This window comes from Mandrillus leucophaeus, unplaced genomic scaffold (assembly GCF_000951045.1).
Source record: "Mandrillus leucophaeus isolate KB7577 unplaced genomic scaffold, Mleu.le_1.0 Scaffold395, whole genome shotgun sequence".
NCBI classification, from domain to species: Eukaryota; Metazoa; Chordata; class Mammalia; order Primates; family Cercopithecidae; genus Mandrillus; species Mandrillus leucophaeus.
Window position 1 is genome coordinate 2862753 of NW_012104198.1, and position 7402 is coordinate 2870154.

Genomic DNA, 7402 nt, shown 5'->3' on the forward strand with positions numbered 1-7402 from the left:
TTGAGACGGAGTCTCGCTCTGTCACTCAGGCTGGACTGCAGTGGCACAATGTTGGCTCACTGCAAGCTCTGCCTCCCGGGTTCACGCCATTCTCCTGCCTTAGCCTCCCGAGTAGCTGGGACTACAGGCGCCCACCACCATGCCTGGTTAATCGGCCTCCCAAAGTGCTGGGATTACAGACGTGAGCCACCTCGCCCGGTCTACTTTTTTGAATGCTTTAGACTCATTTCCTCAGGTCAGTAATTGCTTTTTCAACTCTATCCATTTTAATATCCAACCTATTTCACTGAATTATTCATTTGAGCAGTTAATGTTTTCATATCCAATCTATCCAATAGATTTTCTTTTTATTTATTTATTTGAAACAGAGTCTTATTCTTTCACCCAGGCTGGAGTGCAGTGACTCGATCTTGCTCACTGCAGCTCTGCCTCCTGAGTCCAAGCAATTATCCTGCCTCAGCCCCTTGAGTAACTGGGACCACAGGCATGTGAGACTATGCCAGGCAAATTTTGTATTTTTAGTAGAGACGGGGTTTCACCATGTTGGCCAGGCTGGTCTCAAACTCGTGACCTCAGGTGAGCCACCCACGTCAGCCTCCCAAAGTGCTGGGATTACAGGCATGAGCCACCGTGCCTGGCCTTTTTTTTTTTTTTTTTTTTTTTGACAGTTTCACTATTGTTGCCCAGGCTGAAGTGCAATAGTGTGATCTCACTTCACTGCAACCTCTGCCTCCCAGGTTCAAGTGATTCTCCTGCCCCAGCCTCCTGAGTAGCTGGGGTTACAGGCATGCACCATGATGCCCAGCTAATTTTGTAATTTTAGTAGAGATGATGTTTCGCCATGTTGGCCAGGCTGGTCTCAAACTCCTGACCTCAGGTTATCCTCCCGCCTCTGCCTTCCAAAATGCCGGGATTACAGGCGTAAGCCACCACGCCTGGCCTATGCGATAGTTTTTCTATATAACTCTTTGTTCCTGGGAAGATGTGTCAGCCCAGAAACTCTACATGAGTTTCAGGGTTTCTGGATTGAAAGGACTTAGAGTACAGAGCCTCTAGAGCTGAGCTGAGTCAACTCTTCTTTCCAGTCCCTAGCCTATGAGCCCCCAGAGACCCTTACAGGATTTCTGCCTTACAGTGTGGAGGGAATCTACAGGTGCATGATATTGGTTGTAACTGCCCAGCTCAGAGGTCAGAGGGAGAGGTAGGAAAGGAATGCTCAGTTACTGGCCAGCTTTGATGAGTCTGCACTTTTTCTAGGAGCTTTCCAAGCCCCCATTCCTTAATATTATCACACCACTTTGGGTTAGCACTGGGTCTGCCCTGCCAAGTGTCTGCTCTATATATTCACAGAACAGGTAATAAGCCTTCCAGAAAAGAAGGACAAAAAATAATGCAACTTAGAAAGCTCCACCTGGGCTGATCCTCCATCTGTGGCCTCTGACTTTTTCCCACTCTAAGCCATCTCATCCTTCAGTGGGGCCAAACCATCAAGGGTTTTGTTACTGGGAACTGTTCTGAACTCCAACCACTTCCCACCTCTTCTGTGGCATCTGCAGGGTTGGGTTTGGGAAGGAAGCCAGCAGCTATTGCTGGTTCACCATCTTCTTCTGGAACCAGATATGCTTTTACATTTTAAAAGTAATGTGAAGTCATTACTAACAACAACTAAAATATATATATCACTTAACCACATGAGAGGCGCTATTCTAAGTGCTTTACATGTATTTCCCCATTTAATCATAGCAATCAAATGAGTTAGATAATGTAGTTATCCCCAGTTTACTCTTGAGTAGCCTGAGACACAGGAAGGTTATATGACTTATACAAGGTCACACAGCTTAGTAAGTTGAGAAGCCAGAAACTGAACCCGAGCTGTCTGGCTCCAGAGTTTGTACTCTAAAACACTAGCATTAACTGGGCAGTGACTCACTTCTGTAATCCCACCCCTTTGAGAGGAGGAGGTGGGAGCATTGCTTGAGGACAAGAGTTCAAAATCAGCCTGGGCAACATAGTAAGACCCTGTCTCTACCAAAAAAAAAACCAAAAACCTTAATTAGCCAGGGGTGCTGGTGCACACCTGTAGTCCTAGCTACATGGGAGGCTGAGGCAGGAGGATCACTTGAGCTGAGGAGGCTGGGGCTACAGTGAGCCATGATTGTGCTATGGAACTCTAGCCTGGGCAACAGTGAGGCCCTGTCTAAAATAAAACAAAATAAAATGCTAGTGTTTTTAACCATTCTACCATTCTATCATTCATTAGTATCTGTATCCATTCCTTGAACAGCAAAATAACTTCTCTTTTCTTTCCTGTCCCTCCTCCCATCTTCCATGTTTATAATACCTGCAGTTTTAGTTCAAGACTATAACTTTTAAAATTTACAATCTAAACTTTACACCTTTCAATAAATTGTACTATTTTTCTCCTCACCATTGCTTATTGAAATCACCTCCTTCCTTTTAAATTTACAACCTCTGCCTCCCATGTTCAAGCGATTCTACTGCCTCAGGTTCCCGAGTAGCTGAGTCTACAGGTGCGTGCTAACACGCCTGGCTACTTGTTTGTGTTTTTATTAGAGATGGGGTTTCATCATGGTAGCCAGGATGGTGTTGATCTCCTGACCTCGTGATCCGCCCTCCTCAGCTCCCTAAAGTGCTGGGATTACAGGTGTGAGTCACTGCGCCTGGCCTAAAATTTGCCTTTTTAAAAGGTTGTTTATGGTGTCTTTTGACTTAGATGACATTTTAATTTTTATATCTTTAACTATGTCTGATTCATTGTTTATAGCCTTGCTGTAATGTCAGGAAGTGCCTATGCCAACTCAAGATGTCTTACACTGTAATATTTTCCTAAATTTTCATCTAGTTCTTTATGACTTCACATTTTCACATTTACATCTCTGAATTTTTAGAATTTATTATTTTATGTGGTTCAGAGTAAGGATTTATCTTATGTTTTCAAATGGTTATACACTTGTCAACAATCCTTTATTATACAACCCATCTTTTGCCCACTGTTTGGAAATGCATGCTGAAGTTGGTATAAAAATTAGTCTGTTTCTTGACTTTCTACTTTGTTTCACTAATCTGTTTCTATGTATATTAATTTTTGATTATTGTTGTAACAAATTGTCAATAGCTAAGACAATGCTGGGAGTGGTGGCTCATGTCTGTAATCCCAGCACTTTGGAAGGCCAAGATGGGCGGATCGCTTGAGGTCAGGAGTTCGAGACCAGCCTGGCCAACATGACAAAACGTCATCTCTACTAAAAATACAAAAAGTAGCTGGGTGTTGTGGCGTGTGCCTGAAATCCCAGCTACTCGGGAAGCTGAGGCAGGAGAATCACTTAAACCTGGGAGGTAGAGGTTGCAGTGAACTGGGATCACCCCACTGATCTCCAGTTTGGGCGACCCAAGTGAGACTCCATCTCAAAAAATATTTATATAGCTAAGACAATTTTTGAAAAAGAAGAATAAGGTGGGAGGAATGGCTCTATCATATTTCAATACTTTTTATATAGCTACAGGAATCAAGACTGTGTAGTATTGGGAGAAGAATAGGCACATAGATCACTGGAACAAAACAAAGAACCCAGAAATAACCCCACACTGATTTTTTAGAAAGAGACAAAAAGAAGGAAGGATCGTCTGCTTAACAAATGGTGCTGGAGCTGTTGTAGAGCCATAGGCAAAAAAATAAAAAATAAAAAGTCCTAATCTTCATACCTTTATACAAAAAAGTAACTCAAGTGGATCATAGGTTTAAATCTAAAATATAAAACTAAAAGAAAACTTTTACAAGAAAATATAGAAGAAACGTCTGAGATCTAGGGCATAGTGAACGGTTCAAAAAGCATAAACCATAAGGAAAAAAATAAATGAGATTTCATCCAGTTTAAAACTTGTGCTGTGCAAGAAATCTTGTTAAAAGGATGAAAAAATAGGGTATGACCTGGGAGAAAATGTTTGCAAACCACATATCCAAGAAAGGACTCACATCCAGAATATATAATGGATATGTAAACTACTATCAAAACTCAATGGTAGGCTGAGTGTGGTGGCTCACACTTGTAATCCCAGCACTTTGAAAGGTCGAGGTGGATGGAAGGCAGATCCCTTGAGGCCAGGAGTTCAAGACCAGCCTGGGCAACATGGCAAAAAACCCATCTCTACTGAACTACAAAAATTAGACAGGCATGATGATGCCTTCCCATAATACCAGCTACTCGGGAGGCTGAGGCACAAGAATCGCTTGAACTTGGAAGGCAGAGGTTGGAGTAAGCCAAGATCATGCCATTGCACTCCAGCCTGGGTAACACAGCAAGACTCTGTCTCAAGAAAAATAATAATAATAAAAAAACCTCAATGGTGAAAAATACAAACAAATAATCCAATTAGAAAATCATGAAAAGATATGAACATACATTTCACTGAAGAGGAAATAAGCAAATAAGCACATGAAAAGATGTTCAACACTCATTTGCTTCACTAGATGCAAATTAAGACCACGATGTGGTATCACTACACACTTATTACCATAGCTAAAATAAAAGACATAGTGACAACACCAAATGGTGACGAGGATGCAGAGAAACTGGACGTCTGATTAAGTGCTGCTGGGAAGGTAAAATCTTACAGCCACTCTGGAAAGCAGTTTGGTAGTTTCTGATAAAACTAAACATGCAATGACCATACAATTCAACAATTACATTTCAGATAAATTAAAATGTATGCCCATTCAGAAACTTGTACGTAATTGTTCATAGCAATTTTACTTGTAATAGTCGGTAGCTGGAAATAATCAATATGTCCTACAATAAGTGAATGGTCAAACTCTGGTACATCCATCCTATGGAATACTACTCAGTAGTAAAAATGAACTGTTGGCCGGGCACAGTGGCTCACCATGTTATCCCAGCATTTTGGGAGGCCGAGGCGGGCGGATCATGACGTCAGGAGTTCAAGACCAGCATTGCCAATATGTTGAAATCCCATCTCTACTACTAATACAAACATTACCCGGGCATGGTGGCATGCGCCTGTAGTCACAGCTACTCGGGAGGCTGAAGCTGGAAAATCGTTTGAACCTGGGAGGCAGAAGTTGCAGTGAGCCGAGACACTGCACTCCAGCCTGGGCGACAGAGTGAGACTCCATCTCAACAACAACAACAACAACAACAACAACAACAATGAACTATTGATACACAAATATCAATATTTTGGAGGAATCTCCATGGAATTATGCTGAGTGAAATAAGCCCCTAAAACATTATATACTATAAGATTTCATTTGTATGGCATTGTAGAAAAGACAAAATTGTAGAAATGAAAAAGAGATTAGTGGTTGCCAGAGGTTAGGAATGGTGGATGGGAGGAGAGTGACTATTATTAAAAATGAGTAGCACAAGGGATAGCATTGTGGTGGTGGTGATGAAAATGTTCTTTACCTTTTTGTTTTCCTGAGAGGGATTCTCACTCTGTCACCTAGGCTGTAGTGCAGTGACATGATCTCGGCTCAGCGCAACCTCTGCCTCCCGGGTTCAAGCGATTCTCCTGTCTCAGCCTCCCATGTAGCTGGGAATACAGGTGCATACCACCATGCCCAGCTAATTTTTGTGTTTTTAGTAGATACGGGGTTTCTCCATGTTGGCCAAGCTGGTCTCGAACTCCTGACCTCAAGCAATTTGCCAACCTCGCCCTCCCAAAGTGCTAGGATTACAAGCGTGAACCACTGCACCTGGCCATGTTCTGTATCTTTTTTTTCCCTGAAATATAAGCTTTATTTTAAATTTAAAGCAATATTAAAAATAAACTCTTTTTTTTTTTTTACAAATTATAATCAAGCACTCAAAACAATTTAGGAATGTTAAACACTAATTCTTAATTGAAAATAATGACATCCATAGAATACATCCTGGTGTTGGCCAACATGAAGTTTACTTAATATTAGTATTTCTTATATGCTTAACCATTCATCCTTCCTAAAATTCAATGACAACAATGATTTGACTTTATAAGGTGAAGTCTTTTATGTAATTCCCTAGAGATAACCTTTTCAAATACAAAACATTTATACCACCAAGGAAATTATAAAAACATATATAAAGTATACTGAAGGATGTGATTTAAAGGCTATCTGTATATGTAGATGCGTTTAACCTTAGAAAGCACATATACACATCAAAACACTTTCACCATTCAGATGCCATTACATTCTCTTACATTACAAAGCAAACAGCAGCTGCATAAACGTTGTTCTATTATGTGTTAACTGAAAAAAATAGATACTCCACAAAAAGATTTTGAAGACACATGGAGTGGAATGTGCCCGCATTAAGAGCAGAACTTTTACAGGACCGCCTGATCCAGCCGGCTCCCAGCGACCACTGAAAACAGCTGCTACCCTCAGAACGACAAGATGGTCTTGTTAATGATTTCACTGGACTCTCGAATCTCATTCTCTTTGACCACCAGCAGAGGCGAAACCTGATGATGTCACCATGGGTTGGCTTGGCCAGAAGTGGATAATCTTGAAGTCGTAGACACACCTTCGAAGCATAGCAATCTTTGGTTTCTTTAATAACAATAGCAATTAATAATTCTTTTCCTCCCAGGCACAGTGGCTCACGCCTGTAATCCCAACATTTTGGGAGGCCGAGGTGGGTGCATCACCTGAGGTCAGGAGTTCGAGATCAGCCTGGCCAACATGGTGAAATCCTGTCTCTACTAAAAATACAAAAATTAGCCGGGCATAGTGTTGTGCACCTGTAATCCCAGCTACTCAGGAGGCTGAGGCAGGAGAATTGCTACAACCCAGGAGGCAGAGGTTGCAGTGAGCCAAGATCACACCATTGCATCCAGGGCAACCAGAGTGAACCTCTGACTAAATACATACATATATGCATACATACATACACACATACATACAATAATTCTTCTCCTCTTACAGCAGTTACAGCATCAGAAGGTAGCTTCATGGGTTAATTTCTCAAGAGAATACCCATTTTTTTTTCTGCATTTTCAGCAAGGTTTTCTTCTTGTAAAACCTCAAGGGCTGTGATGCCCACTCAGCAGCCTAGTGGATTGCCACTGTATGCAGGCCCATGTTCGCCTGGCTTAATGGTCAGCATTATGCCATTGTCCTACAGTACTGCAGGCACGGAGTATCAGCCACCAGAAAGGGCCTTTCCAAGGAGGCTATATCAGGTCTGACATTTTCATGATCAACAGTTAGTCATCTACCAGTTCTGGCCAATCCTATCTGTATTTCATCAGCAATGAACAGAACCAAACTGGGAGCACGAGATGGGATGAGGGTAAGTTAATATACTACAAAGTTTACTGTTTTTATGGAGATTCAGCTGGTCTGTCCCTTCCTTCCTTCCTTCCTTCCTTCCTTCCTTCC

The 7402-nt window shown here is 41.8% G+C and overlaps 1 pseudogene; it reads right to left on the reverse strand.

Annotated features, from left to right (window-relative positions):
* Positions 1 to 6402: 6402 nt before the first annotated feature.
* The window catches only part of LOC105547756, a 2962-nt pseudogene continuing 1962 nt past the window's right edge, over positions 6403 to 7402 (reverse strand).